At 41.6% G+C, this 24,502-nt stretch overlaps 1 protein-coding gene across 10 annotated transcripts in view; it reads left to right on the top strand.

Annotated features, from left to right (window-relative positions):
• The window catches only part of FHIP1A (FHF complex subunit HOOK interacting protein 1A), a 308,835-nt gene that overhangs the window by 106,966 nt on the left and 177,367 nt on the right, over window positions 1–24,502 (top strand). The window lies entirely within an intron of this gene.

Here is a 24,502-nt window from a genome sequence, read left to right as displayed (position 1 = left end):
GAGGCCAGAAGTCAGCAGGATGATATATTTGAAATGCTGAAAGAAAAGAGTTGTCAGCCAAGAATTCCATATTTGGCAAAGCTATACTTCAAAAAGAAGGGAGGAATAAAGATGTTTTTAGATAAATGAAAGCTAAAGGAGTTCATTGCTAGACTTGCTGGACTTGCCCCACAAGAAATGCTAAAGAGAGTCCTTCAGCCTGAAACAAAGGAACACTCGGCAATAACTCAAAGCCATATGAAGAAATAAAGATCACTTGTAGGGACTTTGCTGTGGTCCAGTGGTTAAGAATGTACCTTGCAGTGCAGGGGACATGGGTTCAATCCTGGGTTGGGAAACTAAGATCCTACATGCCACAGAGCAACTGTGTCACAACTGATGAGCCTGCATGCCACAACTCGAGTGTGTGCTGCAGTGAAAGATCCCACATGATGCAGTGAAGATCCTGTATGCTGCAGCGAAGACCTGATGCAGCCAGTACAGCAAAATAAATGAATTAAAACAGGATCACTGATAAAGGTAACTATAGATCAATACAAAATCAGTATCACTGTAATTTTGGCTTGTAACTCTTCTTTGTCTTTCTTACATGATTTAAAAGACAAATTTCTAAAACAGTAATTTTAAATATATATTAATGTGTACACAATGTATAAAATGTAATTTTTGACAGTAACAGCATAAACTGGGATACAGAGCTGGGTAGGGACAGATTTATTGCAGGCTACTGAAGCTAAGCTGGTGTTAGTTCAAACTAGTTTGTTATAGACTTAGAATATTAACTATAACTCTGATGGAAACCACTTCGAAAATCAGTATAATAAACCACATTAATAGAACAAAGGGTGTAAAAATCCGTATGAGCGTCTCAATATATGTAGAAAGAACATTAGATAAAATTCAACACCATTCACAGCAAAAAGACTCAGAAGACTAAGAATAGAAGGGCAAAAAGCATTTATGAAAAACCTACAACGAACATCATTTTCCATGGTAAAGGACTGGGAACTTTCTCTTTAAGACCAGGAGCAAGACAAGGATGTCTGCTTTCATCATTACTATTCAGCATTGTACTGAAAGTCCTATCCAGAGCAATTAGGCTAGGAAGAGAAATGAAAGGCATCTAAATTGGAAAGGAAGAAGTAAAGCTATCTCTGTTGTAAGTGACATAATTCTATATGTTAAAAAAATTCCTCAACTTTTTGCATACATGCAAAAACTACTAGAGCTAATTAAGCAAATTCAGCAAAGTTGCAGGGTGCAAGATCAAAACACAGAAAAAATCAGTTATGTTCCTATATACTAGCGATGAACAGTCCTAAATGGAAATTAAGAAAGCATCCAAAGAAATAAAATATCTAGAAGCACATTTAAGGATGTGAAAGACTTATGCACTGGAAACTGCAGAATACTGATGAAAGAAATTAAATGAGACCTAAATAAATGGAAAGACATCTGTATTCTTTGACTGGAAGATTTAATATTGTTAAAATGGCAATATTCCTTAAAGCAATCTACAGATTCAGTGTAATACCTATTCAATTTCCCGTGGCCTCCTCCCCCGAAAATGGAAAAGCCAATCCTCAAATTCATGTAGGGCAAGAGGGTTTAGTTAGTTAAAACAGTTTTGAAAAAGAAGAGCAAATTTTGAGGGCTTATACTTCCTGACTGAAAAAGTTACCACAAAGCCACAGTAATCAAAATAGTGTGGTACTACATAAGGATAGATGTATAGACAGATGGAATAGAATTGAAGAATCAGAAATAAACCCAGACATCTCTGGCTAATTAATTTTCAACATGGGTCAAAAGACCATTTAATGGGGAAAGAAAAGTTTCTTCAACAAATGATGCTGAGACAACTGGATAACCATATGCAAAGACTGAATAATGAGCTTAGTATACAAAAATTAAATCAAAAGGGATTGGACCTAAAGATAAGAATGAAAACTATATCTACTTTAAGAAGCCATAGGTCTTCATGATCTTGGGTTTTGCAGTGGCTTCTTAGAATTGACATAGAAAGCATAAGCAACAAAAGGAAAAAAATAGATAAATTAGACTTCAAAATAATTTTTTAAAAGTCTGTTAAAGAGTATTAAGAAAGTGAAAATACAACCTACAGAATGGAAGAAAACATTCAGAAGTCATATACCTGATAAGATACAAATGTGTAAGTTTTGTAAATTGACATTTGCATCACCAAATTTCCTGATTAAACCAGCGTCCATTTTCTCTGCAAAGTGTAGTGACTGCTGTCCACAGTGTGCTGAGTTGTAGTAGCAGCTGTTGGCTACTTATAAATAGTCTGTGCTTTTGTGTTTCCTTCAGTTGAATTTTATGTTTACCTTCAGTTAGCTATGTGTGTGTATGTTTGTGCAAATTTTACTTAATATTGTAATTAATTTAGTTAGGTATTATGTGGGCTTCCCTGGTGGCTCAGCTGGTAAAGAATCTGTCGGCAATGTGGGAGACCTGGGTTCGATCCCTGGGTTGGGAAGATCCCCTGGAGAAGGGAATGGCTACGTACTCCAGTATTCTGGCCTGGAGGATTCCATGGACTATATAGTCCGTGGGGTCACAAAGAGTTGGACATGACTGAGCGACTTTCACTTCACTTCACTGAGTGTTATATAAAGCAGTTAAATATGAGTGAAAAGATATTTTTGAGAAAATAAATCTTAATACTTAGGAAAAACTTGAGAATGAATCAACATTTAACCTACATTAAACCAAAACTGGAGAAGTATACCAGTGCACTATGGGGGTGGTTTATGTAAGAAACAAGGCTGATAATACCAATCAACAGAGTCCTGTACACAGAGAAACACCTTGGTTTTACATCAAAAAATTGATTTGCTTAAAAGTGCTTATTTAGTTTAGATGATTCCTTTTGTTGGACAGCTCTTTCATAATTAACTGTCCAGTGTGGGGTAAAGAGAAGTTTGTGTTCTATTACTCCAGAGACAGAACACTGCAACTCTAAATCAGTTTAACTGCAAGGTATTTTGTTATATTTCTGTGATAGATTGCAGGACTTGCTGACTTTGGTAGCTCTACAGTGTCATCAACGAGCGCTCTCCTTTCCACCATCTTTAATGTGTTTGCTTTTAGTCTGGCCCCTCTCTAAATTGCAAGGTAGCTACAATAATTGTCCAGAAGTAGAGAGTTCCAGTCATTATTCTTCTTTCTTTATAAGAACAAGGAAGCCTACCCCAGAGCCTCCAAAGCAGATTTCCCCCATGTCTCTTTGGTTAATGATGGGTCACCTACCTACCCTTAAACTAGTGCTAGCAAGGAGCATGGGACCATCATGACTGGCTTTGACCCTGAGAAGGTGTTAGCCCTGAGACCATAGAGCCAGCAGAGATACTCAAAATCAAGTTCTGCCCAGAAAAATTACGGGCGTAGTGGTGTTGGAAAGGAACCAGTAGTTCTAGAGGGACAGCAAATCTTTCGTGTAGTCTTCCTTAAATATTATTGCCCCAAACTAAGCTTTTTATAACAACCAAGCAGTAGGGAATTCAAGGTTATTCTCCTTGTGATCATCCACAGTTCAGCTGCTCAAAACTGCTGGTCGAGAATGTATCCAGCGTATCATCTGAGTAGATGTCAGGTTGCTCTCCCTTTCTCAAAGCTTGTAAGGAGTCTGGGAATCACACCTGGATAGGTGGCCACCACGTCTGTGTGAAAGAGGGAAACTCTATTAGCTAAAGATATGGTTGCCCTGGATGTTTTTCTCTTGTTTTGATAATAACAGTGCCTTCTGTTTGGAGATTTCTTTCCTATTTCACATGATTTTGGTAAGGACAGTAGTCATGTTGATCTATGATCTCCTTGTTCCCTGCCTCCTATTCCTCGCTACAGAAGGAGGCATATGACTGAGGCTGACTAAGAGAGATCCTTGTCTCCTAGGCTACCCCATTTTCCTGGGGATGGCGATGCATTCAGGAGAAGGCGTAGATAGAATCAAACCAACGAGACTCCTCCCCAGGACTCTCATGTTACAACTTGTGGGCAAGACGTTCAAGTTTTTGAGAGATAAGTGCAGGACAAACAATAGCGTGGAGTTTATTTCCCGGGTCACTTGAAAGACACACGTGGAGTAGAGAGAGGGAGGCCATTAGGCAAACAGACGTAGATAAACAGAGACTTGGTGAGGTGGGTGACGAGCGAGAGCAAACACGTTTCCCGACAGTATTGAGTCTTTATTTAGTTTTATTTTTGGCTGTGCTAGGTCTTTGTTGCTGTGTGGGCTCTTCTCTAGTTGTGGCAAGTGGGGGCTAGTCTTCCGTTGTGGGTGTGTAGGCTTCTCATTGCAGCAACTCCTCTCGTTGCAGACCCTGGGCTCTAGGGCACGTGGCTTCAGGAGCTGCAGCATGCAGCCTCAGCAGTTGCAGTTCCCGGGCTCTAGAGCACGTGTTCAATAGCTGGGGCTCTGGGGCTTAGTTGCTTTTGGGCATGTGGGATCTTCCCAGGCCAAATATTGAACCCATGCCTGCTGCCTTGGCAGTGGATACTTTACGATGGAGCCACCAGGGAAGGCTGCTATTGAATCTTGACTCTAGTTTTCTTCTGTTCCGAGTGCTGTTCATCTGTATGAGCTAATACATCTTCTGTTTTGCCTAAGCAGATTCGAATTGGGTTTCTATCACCTGTAACTTCAAACATCCTGATTAATACACTGTTTGAAGAGGTATCTAAGGATAGAGCCATGCTTTTTTTTTTGGTTTGTTTTAAAGTCCCTCTAAATATTTGCTTAATGAACCGCTGAGGCCCCAGTGTTCCATGCTGAAGGGCACACTCACATTAACTTAAACCCAGCTTTGGAAAAGATAACTAATTGCTAATCATGACTGTAGAGGGAAAAATCTTACCTTGGAAATGGCCACTGGCCAATTTTAAATACTGTAGCTTGTTCCTGATAAATGTTTCAGAGTAAGTGAGTTGCAAAGATTTTCCCTAAGAGATCTTGCTCCAATTAAATGTGGGAAGGTATATACTTTAAAAAATACTTGGGCAGAAGCACTGAACTAAATGAAATAGTCTTAGAATAGTTGATATTGAGTTTCTTTTGATGAGGCTACTTTGACATCAGAAGTTAGGTCTTCCCATCTGTTCAGTTTCTGAAAACATAACCGTAAAATGGGTGTGGGGAGTACTTACCTTTAGGTTCTCAAGAGTTGGGATTGATGCACCCAGGGGTCATTCCTATTGTCTCACCTTCAAAGCCAACCTGAACAGAATTCTAATTATTAAGGATAAAGGATGGGACCTGAATTGATTGTACATCTGAAGACAAAGGTCTGAGGTTATGATGTCTACCCAATGGTAGACAAGGATGTGGAGAAAGTGTGGTGAACATCCAGAGTGTCCTACTACACTTGGGGAGAAGCACGGAGCCTGGAAAGATCAAGGATGCCAGAAGAATCTAGCATTTTTCTAGCTGTGGAATTGCACTAGAGTTCTAACTTGTACTTATTTCCTCAAACACAAATAAGGGACAAGTACAGAGAAGCTAAATGGGTGAAGTTAATGTGGTAAAACAAATGTCTAGTCATTTACATCCTTTAACAGTACTGAAACTGTGGGCTGACACCATCCCTGTACTGACTGGAGGAGACAGGGAGCTGACACACCTCCAGCACCAGCTGGTGCACACCCAGGAGTGTGTTTTGTTGTCCTGGTGAGCCGTGACACACAACAAAATTGTGTGTTGTTCAAAGCCACAAACAGAAATCTTCTGCTGTACTTAATGGCTGGCTAGCAATGAATAATTTGGGGTTTCTAAAAATGTAGAACAGTTTAATAATTTGAACTCTGGACCACCTGCAAACCAATTCCATTTACCTAGAGCTAGATGTTGAGAGAATCACTTGTCAGACTTGAAGATTTCTTTCTCGCTTAAAATTGGAATGTAATTGCTTTACAATTTGTATTAGTTTCTGTGGTGTGTGCATGAGTGTGTATTCAGTCGCTTCAGTCATGTCCAACTCTTTGCAACTCCATGGACTGTAACCCGCCAGGCTCCTCTGTCCTTGGGATTTTCCAGGCAAGAATACCAGAGTAGATTGCCATGCCCTCTTCCAGGGGATCTTCCCCACCCAGGGATCTTCCCCACGTCTCCTGCATCTCCTGCATCGTCAGATGGATTCTTTACCACTAGTGCTGCCTGGGAAGCCCTAGTTTCTCCTGTACAGTGAACTAAATCAGTTATATGCATACATATATTCCTTCTCTCTTGGGCCTGTCTCCCACACCTCTAGGTCAGCACAGAGCACTGAACTGAGCTTCCTGTAATATAGGAACTGAGCTTCCCACTAGCTATCTATACCTGGCACTGTATATATGTCAATCCCACACTCCCAGTTCGTCCCACCCTCCCTCTCCCCAACCCACATCTATGTCCACGTGTCCATTCTCTTTGTCTGTATCTCTATTCCTGCTTTGGAAATAGTTCATCTGTTACCAGATTCCACATATATGTGACTGGAAAAGGTCAGTTTTCATTCCAATCCCAAAGAAAGGCAATGCCAAAGAATGCTCAAACTACCACACAATTGCACTCATCTCACACACTAGCAAAACAATGCTCAAAATTCTCCAAGCCAGGCTTCAGCAATACATGACCGTGAACTTCCAGATGTTCAAGCTGGTTTTAGAAAAGGCAGAGGAACCAGAGATCAAATTGCCAACATTCCTTGGATCATCGAAAAAGCAATAAAGTTCCAGAAAAACATCGATTTCTGCTTTATTGACTATGCCAAAGCCTTTGACTGTGTGGATCACAACAAACTGTGGAAAATTCTTCAAGAGATGGGAATACCAGACCACCTGACCTGCCTCTTGAGAAACCTGTATGCAGGTCAGGAAGCAACAGTTAGAACTGGACATGGAACAACAGACTGGTTCCAAATAGGAAAAGGAGTACATCAAGGCTGTATATTGTCACCCTGCTTATTTAACTTGTATGCAGAGTACATCATGAGAAATGCTGGGTTGGAAGAAGCACAAGCCAGAATCAAGATTGCCGGGAAAAATATCAATAACCTCAGATATGTAGATGACACCACCCTTATGGCAGAAAGTGAAGAGGAATTAAAAAGCCTCTTGATGAAAGTGAAAGAGGAGAGTGAAAAAGTTGGGTTAAAGCTCAACATTCAGAAAATGAAGATCATGGCATCCGGTCCCATCATTTCATGGCAAATAGATGGGGAAACAGTGGTAGACATTATTTTTGGGGGGCTCCAAAATCACTGCAGATGGTGATTGCAGCCATGAAATTAAAAGACGCTTACTCCTTGGATGGATAGTTATGACCAACCTAGACAGCATATTAAAAATCAGAGACATTACTTTGCCAACAAAGGTCCGTCTAGTCAAGGCTATGGTTTTTCCAGTGGTCAGGTATGGATGTGAGAGCTGGACTATAAAGAAAGCTACGTGCCCAAGAATTGATGCTTTTGAACTGTGGTGTTGGAGAAGACTCTTGAGAGTCCCTTGGACTGCAAGGAGATCCAACCAGTCCATCCTAAAGGAGATCAGTCCTGGGTGTTCATTGGAAGGACGGATTGATGTTGAAGTTGAGACTCCAGTACTTTGGTCACCTGATGCGAAGAGCTGACTCATTTGAAAAGACCCTGATGCTGGGAAAGATTGAGGGCAGGAGGAGAAGGGGATGACAGAGGATGAGATGGTTGGATGGCATCACCACCTCAATGGACATTAGTTTGGGTGAACTCCAGGAGTTGGTGATGGACAGGAAGGCCTGGCATGCTGTGGTTCATGGGCTCGCAAAGAGTCGGACACTACTGAACAACTGAACTGAAGTGATATGGTACTTGTTTTTCTTCTTTCTGATTTACTTCATTCTGTGTAACAGACTCTAGGTCTATCCATGTGTCTACATGTGACTATATTTCATTCCTTTCAGTGGCTGAGTAATATTCCATTGTGTGTGCACCACATCTTCTTTGTCCATGCAGCTGTCATTGGGCATTTAGGTTGTTTCCATGTCCTGGCTATTGTAAATAGTGCTGCAGTGAACACTGGGGTACATGTGCCCTTTCAAATTAAGGTTTTTTCAGGGCATATGCCCAGTATTGATATTTCTGGATCATATAGTAGTTCTGTGTTTAGTTTTTTAAGGGACCTCCACACTATTCTCCATAGTGAATATATCAATTTACGTTCCCACCAATTGTGTAAGAGGGCTCCGTTTTCTCCATACCCTCTGCAAACCAGTTTCATTTACCTAGAGTGAAATGTTGAGAGAATCAGTAGTCAGACTTGAAGAAGCTTTCTTAATAAAGTAGGACAGACTATGCTATGCCCAAGAGACTGACAGTCTGCCAAGATTTGGTCAGTGACTTTTATTTAAAGGTGTTTTGCCATATGGCTTCTGCAGAAAGCTGAAGATCAGGTCTCAGATTCCAGCACATTTGCATTAATAAGTCATGTTCTTGAACTAGAGCAGATAGCACCTGTGTTTTCAGGGTGGAATTTGAATGGGCTTATGGGCAATGGGGAAAAGAACCGACCTGGGTGTTGAGTATGTAGAGAGGGATGATTTTTTGGACAGGATAGTTGATAAAATATTTACTGTGACTGCAGGGCTCTTCTGTGTTTTCTCTGGCCTTTGCCAAGGAAGTCTTTCCACTAAATTAAAAAAAAAGAGAAACCCTAAAAGAGTGCTGAGTTTCAGAACATAAAAGTATGAATCAAGTTATGTAATATGGGAAGAGATTTGTAACTGTGATAGTTATTTCTTAAATTTGTTTACACAGCAATTTGATACCTGGGACGGAGGACAGATCCTCCCACTTCATCTTAAAAGAGAGATCAAACATGACATTCCTTGGCAAAAACGAGATTCTCATAATCTCCAACAGGAAGTACTTGATTCTAGTGAGATTTCCTACCCAGAGGAGCCCTGCTTAATCCAGTGCCTTGTACCACTGTCTCTGTTTATGCTGTGAGAACCGTATCTCATTTTTACAAGGAGTGAGATAGCAACTAGAAAATAGGAAAAAGTGTTTTTTTTAAGTTCAAACACATTAAGCATTATTTTTAACCCAAATTCTTCACTTACTACTTTCTTCTAGTCAATATATGCATTCTTTAGTATTTGATAATTAAAGAGTAATCTAGTGTATTTTTATTTTCATATCATTATACAATGTTAAATGGCATGAAAGGTGATCTTAGATCCACGTGATATTTTGTAGGAAATGTTTTCCTGGACTGTGAAATGTACAAGGAACATCTATGATCTTTTTATTATTTATTGTCAAAATTTTAGTGACCTAGAGACAAGTCTCCCTTGCTCTTACCACCCTTCCCTCCCCCTCTCCGCCATGATTTTAAACACCTTGAGAACCACATTTTTGACTCTGAGAGAGAGATGGAGACATTCAGAGGGATAGACACGATCAGGAAAAGGGCGGTATGGGATGGTGCTTACCAGAGAGATGGCGTTATGTATTATTTAAACAGTGAAGGCAGATGTTGCTCCTGGAAGCCAAAGTAGCACTGAATTAAGAGTCTGTTTCCTGAGGCATTTTTTGAGTCTGAAAGATTCAGAAGGAGAAGACAGAGAATATAGAATGAAAGCTGAAGGGGCTATTTCAGGGCAAAGGCAAGAGGAGGTGCCAGAGGAATGCCGAGCAGTCAGGCAGGCTTTACCAGGCAGGTTTATGAACAGGTTTGGGAGAGGCACAGAGAGGGAACTAGGAAGAGAGAGTAGGGATTGTATGACAGGATTGCCTAATTTATATGGTTCTGTGCTGTGGAGTAATTCACTTTTTATTTCATCTTTGACTATCTCAGAAGGTGCAACATTTACAATGAAAAACATCTTCTTAGGAACTTAAGATCCAGGAAAGATCAAGAGAGGCACAGTAATTGAGGGGAGAAAGACTCTGAAGACCCTCCTTCACGCACAGGATGGTAACATTAAGTGTGCTGAGGTCTGATCTCTGGCCAGTATTGTCTCCTTAGGTTACTGGCTCAGGAATTGCTAGCCTTTTGCCTTGGGTGGGACCAGGAACCAGAAATAAATGAATGACTGGGTGTGGCCCCAGCTAGAGCTATAGGTCGAAGAATGAGGGGTGAGATAGAACAGGCGGTCTTCTGCTTGCTCCCTAGGTTAACAGCAGCACACCACTGATCCACAGTCATTGATTGGACCAGAACGTCAGCTGCGTACCTGTGTAGAAAGGCTCTCAGGATCAGAGTTTGACTTTATTACTCTTGGAAAGCTTAGAATTTGGGGGCTAGGAAGTCCACTGATGACATCATGGTTAGGATTCTGGGCTTTCACTACTGCGGCCCGGGTTCAGTCCCTGGGTGGGGAAATGAGATCCTGCGTTGTATGGTGCAGGCCAAAAGAGGGAGGAGGATTTGAGGGCTAAACAAACATTGGGTCATTTGCCCAATTGAAAAATGGGCCAAAGAATAAACAGACATTTCTCCAAAGAAGACACACAGATGGCTAACAAACGCATGAAAAGATGCTCATCATCGCTCATTATGAGAGAAATGCAAATCAATACCACGATGAGGTACCATCTCACACCGGTCAGAATGTCTACTATCAACAAGTCTACAAAATGCTGGAGAGGGTGTGGAGAAAAGGAAACCCGCTTACACTGTTGGTGGGAATGCGAACTAGTACAGCCACTATGGAGAACAGTGTGGAGATTCCTTAAAAATCTGGAATTAAAACTGCCATATGACCCAGCAATCCCACTGCTGGGCATACACACTGAGGAAACCAGAATTGAAAGAGACACGTGTACCCCAGTGTTCACCGCAGCACTGTTTACAATAGCCAAAACATGGAAGCAACCTAGATGTCCATCAGCAGATGAATGGATAAGAAAGCTGTGGTACATATACACAATGGAGTATTACTCAGCCATTAAGAAGAATACATTTGAATCAGTTCTAATGAGGTGGATGAAACTGGAGCCTATTATACAGAGTGAAGTAAGCCAGAAAGAAAAACACCAATACAGTATATTAACGCATATATATGGAATTTAGAAAGATGATAACGAAGACCCTATATGCGAGACAGCAAAAGAGACACAGATGTAAAGAAGAGTCTTTTGCACTCTGTAGGAGAAGGCGAGGGTGGGATGATGTGAGAGAATAGCATTGAAACGTGTATATTACCATATGTGAAAGAGATCCCCAGTCCAGGTTTGATGCATGAGACATGCTGCTCGGGGCTGGTGTACTGGGATGACCCTGAGATGGGGTGGGGAGTGAGGAGGGAATGGGGTTCAGAATTGGGAACACGTGTACACCTGTGGCTGATTCATGTCAATGTATGGCAGAAACCACTACAATATTGTAAAGTAACTAGCCTCCAATTAAAATAAATAAATTAATTAAAAAATAAAAATAATAAAACAAAAGTTAGGTTATTTGGAATTGGAACCTACTTTGAGTCTTGGAGAAGGCAATGGCACCCCACTCCAATACTCTTGCCTGGAAAATCCCATGGGCTGAAGAGCCTGATAGGCTGCAGTCCATGGGGTCGCTAAGAGTTGGACACGACTGAGCGACTTCACTTTCACTTTTCACTTTCATGCATTGGAGGAGGAAATGGCAACCCACTCCAGTGTTCTTGCCTGGAGAATCCCAGGGATGGGGAAGCCTGGTGGGCTGCTGTCTATGGGGTCACACAGAGTCAGACACAACTGAAGTGATGTAGCTGTAGCCGTTGAGTCTTGAAACCATGTGACATCAGTCTCTTGTATTTTCTGGACCAGGCAGAGACAGAGTGAAATAAACAGGGAGCTCAAAAGCTGGAAAAGCCTATTTGCCCACTCTCAGCTGTTTCACACTTTCCCCTTCCGCAGGCAGCCTTCTTTAAAAACTGCCTGTAACTTTGAAGGAACACTTGTTTCAAAACTTCTGTCCCAAGGTATACCACGGGAACCTCAAGCAGCAGCTTTTCTTCCTTTTGGGTTTGGTTGTAACTCCTCCCTGTGGGCAGTGTCAGGCTTTTCTTCCTTTTGGGTTTGGTTGTAATTCCTCCCTGTGAGCAGTGTCAGGCTTTTCTTCTTTTGGGTTTGGTTGTAACTCCTCCCTGTGGGCACTGTCAGGCTTTTCTTCCTTTTGGGTTTGGTTGTAACTCCTCCCTGTAGGCAGTGTCAGGCTTTTCTTCCTTTTGGGTTTGGTTGTAACTCCTCCCTGTGGGCACTGTCAGGCTTTTCTTCCTTTTGGGTTTGGTTGTAACTCCTCCCTGTAGGCAGTGTCAGGCTTTTCTTCCTTTTGGGTTTGGTTGTAACTCCTCCCTGTGAGCAGTGTCAGGCTTTTCTTCTTTTGGGTTTGGTTGTAACTCCTCCCTGTGGGCAGTGTCAGGCTTTTCTTCCTTTTGGGTTTGGTTGTAACTCCTCCCTGTGGGCAGTGTCAGGCTTTTCTTCTTTTGGGTTTGGTTGTAACTCCTCCCTGTGGGCAGTGTCAGGCTTTTCTTCTTTTGGGTTTGGTTGTAACTCCTCCCTGTGGGCAGTGTCAGGCTTTCTTTGGGAGGCAACACAAAGTAGCACCTGGCATCAGGTTCAGTTCAGTTCAGTCGCTGAGTCCTGTCCGACTCTTTGCAACCCCGTGAACCACACACGCCAGGACTCCCTGTCCATCACCAACCTGGAGAGTTCACTCAAACTCATGTCCATTGAGTTGGTGATGCCATCCAACAATCTCATCCTCTGTTGTCCCCTTCTCCTCCCACGTTCAGTCTTTTCCAACATCAGGGTCTTTTCAAATGAGTCAGTTCTTCTCAGCAGGTGGCCAAAGTATTGGAGTTTCAACTTCAACATCGGTCCTTCCAATGGACACTCAGGACTGATTTCCATTAGGATAGACTGGTTGGATCTCCTTGCAGTCCAAGGGACTCTCAAGAGTCTTCTCCAATGCCACAGTTCGAAAGCGTCAATTCTTGGACGCTCAGCTTTCTTCACAGTCCAACTCTCACATCCATACATGACTACTGGAAAAACCATAGCCTTGACTAGACGGACCTTTGTTGGCAAAGTAATGTCTGTGCTTTTGAATATGCTATCTAGGTTGGTCGTAACTTTTCTTCCAAGGAGTAAGCGTCTTTTAATTTCATGGCTGCAATCACCATCTGCAGTGATTTTGGAGCCCCCCAAAAATAATGTCTGCCACTGTTTCCCCATGTATTTGCCGTGAAGTGATGGGACCGGATGCCATGATCTTCATTTTCTGAATGTTGAGCTTTAACCCAACTTTTTCACTCTCCTCTTTCACTTTCATCAAGAGGCTTTTTAATTCCTCTTCACTTTCTGCCATAAGGGTGGTGTCATCTACATATCTGAGGTTATTGATATTTTTCCCGGCAATCTTGATTCTGGCTTGTGCTTCTTCCAACCCAGCGTTTCTCATGATGTACTCTGCATACAAGTTAAATAAGCAGGGTGACAATATACAGCCTTGCCGTACTCCTTTTCCTATTTGGAACCAGTCTGTTGTTCCATGTCCAGTTCTAACTGTTGCTTCCTGACCTGCATACAGATTTCTCAAGAGGCAGGTCAGGTGGTCTGGTATTCCCATCTCTTTCAGAATTTTCCACAGTTTGTTGTGATCCACACAGTCAAAGGCTTTGGCATAGTCAATAAAGCAGAAATAGATGTTTCTCTGGAACTCTTGCTTTTTCAATGATCCAAGGGATGTTGGCAGTTTGATCTCTGGTTCCTCTGCCTTTTCTAAAACCAGCTTGAACATCTGGAAGTTCACGGTCATGTATTGCTGAAGCCTGGCTTGGAGAATTTTGAGCATTGTTTTGCTAGTGTGTGAGATGAGTGCAATTGTGTGGTAGTTTGAGCATTCTTTGGCATTGCCTTTCTTTGGGATTGGAATGAAAACTGACCTTTTCCAGTCCTGTGGCCACTGCTGAGTTTTCCAAATTTGCTGGCATATTGCGTGCAGCACTTTTACAGCATCATCTTTTAGGATTTGAAATAGCTCAACTGGAATTCCATCACCTCCACTAGCTTTGTTTGTAATGATGCTTTCTAAGGCCCACTTGACTTCACATTCCAGGATGTCTGGCTCCAGGTGAGTGATCACACCATTGTGGTTACCTGGGTCATGAAGATCTTTTTTGTATAGTTCTTCTGTGTATTCTTGCCACCTCTTCTTAATATCTCTGCTTCTGTTAGGTCCATACCATTTCTGTCCTTTATTGAGCCCATCTTTGCATGAAGTGTTCCCTTGATATCTCTAATTTTCTTGAAGAGATCTCTAGTCTTTCCCATTCTATTGCTTTCCTCTGTTTCTTTGCACTGATCATGGAGGAAGGCTTTCTTATCTGTCCTTGCTATTCTTTGGAACTGTGCATTTAGATGCTGATGTCTTTCCTTTTCTCCTTTGCTTTTCTCTTCCCTTCTTTTTACAGCTATTTGTAAGGCCTCCTCAGACAGCCATTTTGCCTTTTTGCATTTCTTTTTCTTGCGGATGGTCTTGATCCCTGTCTCCTCTACAGTGTCACAGACCTCTGTCCATAGTTCATCAGGCACTCTATCAGTCTAGTCCCTTAAATCTATTTCTCACTTCTGCTGTGTAATAAGGCATTTGATTTCAGTCATACCTGAATGGTGTAGTGATTTTCCCTACTTTCTTCAATTTAAGTCTGAATTTGGCAATAAGGAGTTCATGATCTGAGCCACAGTCAGCTCCCAGTCTTGTTTTTGCTGACTGTATAGAGCTTCTCCGTCTTTGGCTGCAAAGAATATAATCAGTCTGATTTCCGTGTTGACCATCTGGTGATGTCCATGTGTAGAGTCTTCTCTTGTGTTGTTGGAAGAGGATGTTTGCTATGACCAGTGTGTTCTCTTCGCAAAACTCTATTAGCCTTTGCCGTGCTTCATTCTGTACTCGAAGGCCAAATTTGCCTGTTACTCCAGGTGTATCTTGACTCCTACTTTTGCATTCCAGTCCCCAATATTGAAAAAGACATCTTTTGGAGGTATTAGTTCTAAAAGGTCTTGTAGGTATTCATAGACCTGTTCAACTTCAGCTTCTTCAGCACTACTGTTTGAGACATAGACTTCGATTATCAAGAAAGTGAAAGTGAAGAGTGAAAACAGTTGGCTTAAAGCTCAACATTCAGAAAATGAAGATCAAGGCATCCGGTCCCACCACTTCATGGGAAATAGATGGGGAAACAGTGGAAACAGTGTCAGACTTTATTTTTCTGGGCTCCAAAGTCCCTGCAGATGGTGACTGCAGCCATGAAATTAAAAGACGCTTACTCCTTGGAAGGAAAGTTATGACCAACCTAGATAGCATATTCAAAAGCAGAGACATTACTTTGCCAACAAAAGTTCGTCTAGTCAAGGCTATGGTTTTTCCTGTGGTCATGTATGGATGTGAGAGTTGGATTGTGAAGAAGGCTGAGCACCAAAGAATTGATGCTTTTGAACTGTGGTGTTGGAGAAGACTCTTGAGAGTCCCTTGGACTGCAAGGAGATCCAACCAGTCCATTCTGAAGAAGATCAGCCCTGGGATTTCTTTGGAAGGAATGATGCTAAAGCTGAAACTCCAGTACTTTGGCCACCTCATGCAAAGAGTTGACTCATTGGAAAAGACTCTGATGCTGGGAGGGATTGGGGGCAGGCGGAGAAGGGGACGACAGAGGATGAGATGGCTGGATGGCATCACTGACTCGATGGACGTGAGTCTGAGTGAACTCCGGGAGTTGGTGATGGACAGGGAGGCCTGGCGTGCTGCGATTCATGGGGTCGCAAAGAGTCGGACAGGACTGAGCAACTTATCTGTTCTGATCGTGGTATTGATTGGTTTGCCTTGGAAACGAACAGAGATCATTCTGTTATTTGAGATTGCATCCAAGTACTGCATTTTGGACTCTCAGTTTATTGACTGTGATGGCTACCCCATTTCTTCTAGTGGATTCTTGCCCATTGAAATAGATATAATGGCCATCTGAGTTAAATTCACCCATTCCAGTCCATTTTAGTTCACTGATTCCTAAAATGCCACGGCAAGTGGCTGAGAGAAGATGTCCAAGGTCAGAATGACCTGTGTCCAAGGTCAGAAGGGTGGCCATGAGGAGATACCCCACGTCCAAGGTGAGAGAAACCCCAGTAAGACAGTAGGCGCTGAGAGGGCATCAGAGGGCAGACAGACTGAAACCACAACCAGAGAAAACTAACTAATCTAATCACATGGACCACAGTTCAGTTCAGTCGCTCAGCTGTGTCCGACTCTTTGTGACCCTATGAATTGCAGCACGCCAGGCCTCCCTGTCCATCACCAACTCCCGGAGTTCACTCAGACTCACGTCCATCGAGTCAGTGATGCCATCCAGCCATCTCATCCTCTGTCGTCCCCTTCTCCTCCTGCCCCCAATCCCTCCCAGCATCAGAGTCTTTTCCAATGAGTCAACTCTTTGCATGAGGTGGCCAAAGTACTGGAGTTTCAGCTTTAGCATCATTCCTTCCAAAGAACACCCAGGACTAATCTCCTTTAGAATGGACTGGTTGGATCTCCTTGCAGTCCAAGGGACTCTCAAGAGTCTTCTCCAACACCACAGTTCAAAAGCATCGATTCTTAGACACTCAGCCTTCTTCACAGTCCAACTTTCACATCCATACATGACCACAGGAAAAACCATAGCCTTGACTAGACGGACCTTTGTTGGCAAAGTAATGTCTCTGCTTTTGAATATGCTATCCAGGTTAGTCATAACTTTCCTTCCAAGGAGTAAGCATCTTTTAATTTCATGGCTGCAGTCATCATCTGCAGGGATTTTTGAGCCCAAAAAAATGAAGTCTGACACTGTTTCCACTGTTTCCCCATGTATTTGCCATGAAGTGATGGGACCAGATGCCATGATCTTCGTTTTCTGAATGTTGAGCTTTACACCAACTTTTTCACTCTCCTCTTTCACTTTCATCAAGAGGCTTTTTAATTCCTCTTCACTTTCTGCCATAAGGGTGGTGTCATCTGCATATCTGAGATTATTGATATTTCTCCTGGCAATCTTGATTTCAGCTTGTGTTTCTTCCAGTCCAGCATATCTCATGATGTACTCTGCATATAAGTTAAATAAGCAGGGTGACAATATACAGTCTTGACGTACAGACTTGTCTAACTTAGTGAAACTATGAATCATTCCGTGTAGGGCCATCCAAGATTGACGGGTCATGGTGAGGAGTCGTCCACTGGAGAAGGGAATGGCAAACGACTTTAGTATTCTTGCCTTGAGATCCCCATGAACATTATGAAAAGGCAAAAAATAGGATACTCAAAGAGGAACTCCCCAGGTCAGTAGGTGTCCAATATGTTGCTGGAGAGCAGTGGAGAAATAACTCTGTAAAGAATGAAGAGACAGAGCCAAAGTAAAAACAACACCCAGTTGTGGATGTGACTGGTGATGGAAGCAAGGTCTGATGCTGTAAAGAGCAGTATTGTTTAGGAACCTGGAGTGTTAGGTCCATGAATCAAGGCAAATTGGAAGTGGTCAAACAGGAGATGGCAAGAGTGAACGTTGACATTTTAGGAGTCAGCGAACTAAACTGGACTGGAATGGGTGAATTTAACTTAGCTGAGCATAGGGTTATCCTTGTCCAAATGAATATTTAATAAATATTCCTTGAGCAGGGTAAATGAGATGGGAGGGAAAATCTCTCAGCCACTGGCACCACAGAAAGCATTTGTTAAACTCTTTACCTCCATGGGGCACGGAGCCAGGGATAGTACAGAATACACTAACAGACGTAACTTCTGCCCTTGGAGACCAAGAGCGCCATTTGTGAGCTTATTCATGTGTGAAATTTACCTCTGTTGTCATTCTCAGCTGATAAACGAGTAAACAGTGATTGGGGGAAGGAATTAATAGTGGCGGCCAGTAGGAGGCCAGGGCTTCACCTTTGTTCTTGCCCTGCTTCTTTCTCATTGAGCTGCTGGAAGTGCTTTTTAAATACTGTGCTTGGTACAGTTGCTCCTTGTGTTTTGTGGAGGTATAAATGCATTTAAAGAGATTTTTTTTCCCTCCCTCCTTTACCTCTTAGTTTTGACATATTGTGATCTGGATTGGAACACAGTTAGGTCAAGGATTGATTCATCTTCTTCTTGGGGGCAGGTGCCTTTTAGGAGGCCTAAATGTTTTTCTTATAACTGAAAGTATGAAAGTGTGGCTGGTCCTGGACTAGGTTGGGAAGTGGAAGGAGAGGTTTCCTTTACTGTGCCCTCCACCCCTCCTGCTTCCTTAGCTGCCCCACTCAATGTGTTGCAGTCCACTCCCCACCTCATTAACATTTTATTTATTTTGAAATAATTTTGGATTTACAGAAAAGCTGCAGAAGTAATATGGAGTATTTTCATATACCCTTCAGCCAGCTTCCCCTAGTGTTAACGACTTACTTATTTAACCCATCAGCTCATTGACATGTGATTTCTACTGAGCATGTTTTTTTAATCTCTCCTGTCCTAGAGACCTTGCCATTCTCGGGATCCAGCCATGGCATAATTTCTTTCTCTTACCGTGGAGAATCTGGCAATCTCTGAGTGGATTTTAGTGATTTAAAGTTTTTTTTTAAAGACTTTTTAAAAATTAGAAAAAATTCTTTCATTTCTAATTGAAGGATAATTGCTTTACCATGTTATATTGGTTTCTACTGTACAACAATGTAACTGATTTAAAGTTTTATCTTCTTATAAGAACTTTTACATTCTAAGACATTTTTTTCTGATAACAGTAGTAGTGAATCCAATGATAATAGTCTCTAGTGACCTGTTCACATTTCAGAGTCAGTAGAATCTAGGTGAAGGAGTCTTTCTGGATTGAGAGACTCTTGAAACTGCTGTTTGTTCATTTATTGACTCTTCCATTCAGTTAGCATTTATTGGCTGTCCCATATGTGCTAAATACTGTCCTAATCTCTGAAGATACTTGAACTTCAAGATGTAGCTCTTGCCTTTAAGTAATTTATGGTCTAGTGGAAAAGTACACGGTTGTAAGAAAATACACAGTGGAAGAGAATCTGCCTGCAATACAGGAGACCCTGGCTCAATCCCTGGGTCAGGAAGATCCTTGGAGGGAAATGGCAACCCATTCTAGTGTTCTTGCCTGGAGAATCCCATGGACAGAGGAGCCTGGCAGGCCATGGTCCATAGTGTTGCAGGAATCAGACGCGATATATCTCTGTGGCAGAGATGTATTCAGGGTACTGGGAAACACATGAAAAGAGACCCAGAAATCTAGCTTGATCTGACAGATCCTCACTGGCTGCCGCATCTGGAAGGAGCATTTCATTCACTGTGAAATACACATGTGCTGTTCATTCAGAATTATAAATAAGGTGGCCTAGGTGAATCTGGAGAAGGCAATGGCACCCCACTCCAGTACTCTTGCCTGGAAAATCCCATGGATGGAGGAGCCTGGTAGGCTGCAGTCCATGGGGTCGCTAAGAGTCAGACATGACTGAGCGACTTCACTTTCACTTTTCATTTTCATGCATTGGAGAAGGAAATGGCAACCCACTCCAGTGTTCTTGCCTGGAGAATCCCAGGGATGGGGGAGCCTGGTGGGCTGCCGTCTATGGGGTCGCACAGAGTCGGACACGACTGAAGTGACTTAGCAGCAGCAGCAGCAGGTGAATCTGGGGGACTGTTGGTGCTTTGTTATCTTACAAGTGGAGAATACAGCGTCTCTCTGTGAAGTAGAGTTAGAATATAGTTACCAGATGCACCAACCTGCAAATTGTGGTTATCTTTCCAGCCCTTTTTCTGTGCATATGTTTACCTTTTAAAAAACTAGAATACAGTAATTTTATAGATGCTATTTTATATCTAATTGTTTCTATTTAACTATACGTGTGTGTGTGTGTGTGTGTGTGTGTGTACACACAATCTTTCCATGTCAATAAATATACTTTCAGAAGATCGCTGTGAGAAGTTGTTATAAGTCACAGGGAGCCCAGCCTGGTGCTTTGCAATGACCTAGAAGGGTGGGAAGGGGGATGGGAGGGAGACGCAAGAGGGAGGTGATAACTGTATAATTATGACTGATTTGTGTTGTTGTATGACAAAAACCAACACAACATTGTAAAGCAGTTTCCCCCCAGCTAAAAATAAAAGCAAAAAAATAAACTTTTAACATCATGTTTTTCAATATTATGAGAATTTTATCATGAAAAATTTATAGCATAGCTGAAGTAATTTAACAGTTGGAACCTATGCATATTATTTAGGTTCTACTATTAACTGATAGAGTGCCTGATGAACTATGGACAGAGATTCGTGACATTGTACAGGAGACAGGGATCAAGACCATCCCCAAGAAAAAGAAATGCAAAAAAGCAAAATGGCTGTCTTAGGAGGCCTTACAAATAACTGTGAAAAGAAGAGAAGTGAAAAGCAAAGGAGAAAAGGAAAGCTATACCCATTTGAATGCAGAGTTCCAAAGAATAACAAGGAGAGATAAGAGAGCCTTCCTCCATGATCAGTGCAAAGAAATAGAGGAAAGCAATAGAATGGAAAAGACTGGAGATCTCTTCAAGAAAATTACAGATACCAAGGGAACATTTCATGCAAAGATGGGCTTGATAAAGGACAGAAATGGTATGGACCTAACAGAAGCAAAAGATATTAAGAAGAAGTGGCAAAAATACACAGAAGAACTGTACAAATAAGAGTGTCACGACCCAGCTAATCATGATGGTGTAATCACCAGCCTAGAGCCAGACATCCTGGAAGGTGAAGTCAAGTGGGCCTTAGGAAGCATCACTACGAACAAAGCTTAGTAGAGGTGATGGAATTCCAGTTTAGCTATTTCAAATCCTGAAAGATGATGCTGTGAAAGTGCTGCACACAATATGCCAGCAAATTTGGAAAACTCAGCAGTGGCCACAGGACTGGAAGAGATCAGTTTTCATTCCAATCCCAAAGGCAATGCCAAAGAATACTCAAACTACTGCACAATTGCACTCATCTCACACACTAGTAAAGTAATGCTCAAAGTTTTCCAAGCCAGGCTTCAGCAATACATGAACCATGAACTTCCAGATGTTCAAACTGGTTTTAGAAAAGGCAGAAGAACCAGAGATCAAACTGTCAACATCCCTTGGATCATCAAAAAAGCAAGAGTGTTCCAGAGAAACATCTATTGCTGCTTTATTGACTATGCCAAAGCCTTTGACTGTGTGGATCACAACAAACTGTGGAAAATTCTGAAAGAGATAGGAATACCAGACCACCTGACCTGCCTCTTGAGAAACCTGTATGCAGGTCAGGAAGCAACAGTTAGAAGTGGATATGGAACAGACTGTTTCCAAATAGGAAAAGGAGTACGTTAAGGCTGTATATTGTCACCCTGCTTATTTAACTTGTATGCAGAGTACATCATTAGAAATGCTGGGCTGGAAGAAGCACAAGCTGGAATCAAGATTGGCGGGAGAAATATCAATAACCTCAGATATGCAGATGACACCACCCTTATGGCAGAAAGTGAAGAAGAACTAAAAAGCCTCATGATGAAAGTGAAAGAGGAGCGTGAAAAAGTTGGCTTAAAACTCAACATTAAAAAAACTAAGATCACGGCATCTGGTCCCATTGCTGCATGGCAAATAGATGGGAAAACAATGGAAACAGTGACAGACTATTTTGTTGGGCTCCAAAATCGCTGGAGATGGTGACTGCAGCCGTGAAATTAAAAGACACTTTCTCCTTGGTAGGAAACTATGCAAAATCTAGATAGTGTATTAAAAAGCAGAGAGATTGCTTTTCCAACCAAGGTCCATATAGTCAAAGCTATGGTTTTTCCAGTAGTCATTTTCAGATTGAGAGTTGGACCATAAAGAAGTCTGCGTGCCAAAGAATTTATGCTTTTGAATTGTGCTGGAGAAGACTCTTGAGAGTCCCTTGGACTGCACGGAGATCAAAGCGTTCGATCGTAAAGGAGATCAACCCTGAATATACATTGGGCGGACTGATGCTGAAGCTGAAGCTCCAATATTTTGGCCTCTTGATACGAAGAGTAGACTCAATGGAAAAGATTAAAGGTAGGAGGAGAGAGGGGTGGCAGATGATGATGGTTGGATCGCATCACTGACTCAATGGACTTGAAGCTGAAGAAATTGTGGGAGACATTGAAGAAAAAGGGAGCCTGGTGTGCTGTAGTTCACGGAAGTCCAGAGTGGGACAGGACTGAACAACAATTGGATTGCCTTGACGGGTTTGTTGACAATCTTGACTCTATTCGTGAGGGTGTGCTTCTCGGACTCTCTGTTCTGTTCCATTAATCTACTTTGATATCTCTTGTCTTGTACCACTTTTAATAGTTATATATTGTATGAATGTCCATAATTATATAGAATCAGTTTGCTTTTGTTGGGCATTTTGAAGTTTATAATGTTTTGCTATTTAAAATCATTTTCTTGCTAAGTGAAAGAAGTCAGAGAAAGACAAATACTATATGATATTCCTTATATGTTGAATCTAAAAAAATAAAGCAAGCTAGTAAATATAACAGAAAGGAAATGGACTCACAGAAGAAAACAGTAGTTATTAGTGGGGAGAGAGAAGGGTGAGGGACTCTCTAGGGCAGTGGGGTGAGATATACAGACTGTTACATGTGAAGTGAGCTACAGGGATGTACAGCACAGGGAATATAGACAATGTTTTAAGTAACTATGACTGGAGGATAACCTTTAAAAATTATGACTCATTATACACCTGTAACTTATGTAATATTGTGCATCAGCTAAACTTCAGTTAAAAATGTGATGCATATTACTTCTGTTGTTTAATCTTTGATTGTTTAAGTTGCAAGTGGCAGAAATAATTTATAAACAAAACTGAAGGCAGATGTGGACAAGTTCAACATTATTGTTGGCTTTCCATAGTGTATTCTGATTTTTCGTTCTGTGACAAGTGAGAGTGCTGTTGGCAAGAAGGTAGAGTGCTTACTGTGACCAGCAGCTGTGAAGTCTTCATAGCTGTGAGAAGAATGTCCACTTTGCTTCTAAATGTCATTTATGGGTCATCTCTCTTATATTGTCACCCAAAATTATTAGAGTAGAGAAGCAGAAAGACTAAAAGCTTAAAAAGGACTTTCTTAGAACGTACTGTTCTCCATGGGTCCCATAATATGTTGTAAACATGAATTTGCATGCGTGTCAAGTTACTGAAAATGAGAGGCAGATTTTTGATCAGTTGTCTAAAGGCATTCACTCAATTACAGAGACGGAACAGCGGTCATAACTCATGTCCTGTGTACTGTCAGATGTGAGAGGTTATCCACCTTAAGCTTTTTTATATGGTAATCAAGACATTTAGTTGTGTAAATTTAATGTGTAAATGCGCCTCAAGGCACGTGTTCTTATTTTGTGTAGGTATATAAATAAAATTGGACCACTGTGTAAAGTGTCTCTAAATTCTTTGCTTCTTTACTTGATAATTTATTCACTTACAGGAGCAATTTGTGGGGAATAGGCCACCCTAGACATCATTTTCAGTATTTGTGATGCTTTTCTTGGGGAAGATAGATTTTAAAGGGAAAAACAGTTATTTGGGGTGAATATTTGATTTTTTCCATGTTTTCAAAATTTTAGTTTTTTTCCGCAAGTGGACAGAGACATAATTGTACATCATAATGTTTTAAGAGGTTTTCTTGTGTTTACAATAATAAAAGTTAATAACTGTGGTGGAAAGACTAATGTATTAGAAAACTAGAGTCTTCATAAATTATTAAGTCATCTCTGTAATCTAGAATAAAAGTTTGCTAGCTGTAGCTCTCAGCAAGCTAGATCTTGGCAAAGCAGAAAAATAGTGGACTCTATTTAGGAGAGCATCATAGGAACTCTCTGTACAAATGGGTTCTTCAAACTTTTACATACGCTTTCTCATCTGTCAGTTATCAGAGATTTCCTTCCCGAGTCATGTCAGTTATTTTTAGCCAAATGTGAACTCTTGTTTGTGTGAAATTTTCATTATCAGAAAGTGAAGCTTCCATGATAGGTCAGTTGGTAAAGAATCTGTCTGCAATGCAGGAGACCCCAGTTTGCTTTATGGGTCGGGAAGATCCGCTAGAGAAGGAAAAGTCTACCCACGTTCCAGTATTCTGGCCTGGAGATTCTGTGGACTGTATAGTCCACGGGGTTGCAAAATGTCGGACACGAATGAGTGACTTTCACTTCATTATCAGGCTGTGGTTTAATATAAATATGTTAGAATCTTCTCTCTTTCCTCTTCTTTCCAAGGGGTGACAAGAAAGACCATAACATAGTCAGTCAAAGCCATTTATCCTCCATTCCAGCTGCAGCACGGATTCTAGCTTAAGGACAACCTGTTCCCAGGGCAGCGGCCCCTGTCTGGGTGAACCCCTCCAGATGGTGTAAAGGAGGTTGTTAGGTGTGGTTGTATTGGCCTTGAGGTTTCGTCGTGTGAGTTGCAAGAGTCCTGCATGAACTTAATCTCTGGTTATCCTTGATGAGAGACACATTCCTTT

This window comes from Bos grunniens, chromosome 17 (genome assembly GCF_055505025.1).
Source record: "Bos grunniens cultivar Pamir isolate PY7600 chromosome 17, Bosgru_T2T1.0, whole genome shotgun sequence".
NCBI classification, from domain to species: domain Eukaryota; kingdom Metazoa; phylum Chordata; class Mammalia; order Artiodactyla; family Bovidae; genus Bos; species Bos grunniens.
The sequence above is the reverse complement of the archived record's forward strand: the minus strand, read 5'-3'. Positions and strand labels throughout refer to the sequence as shown.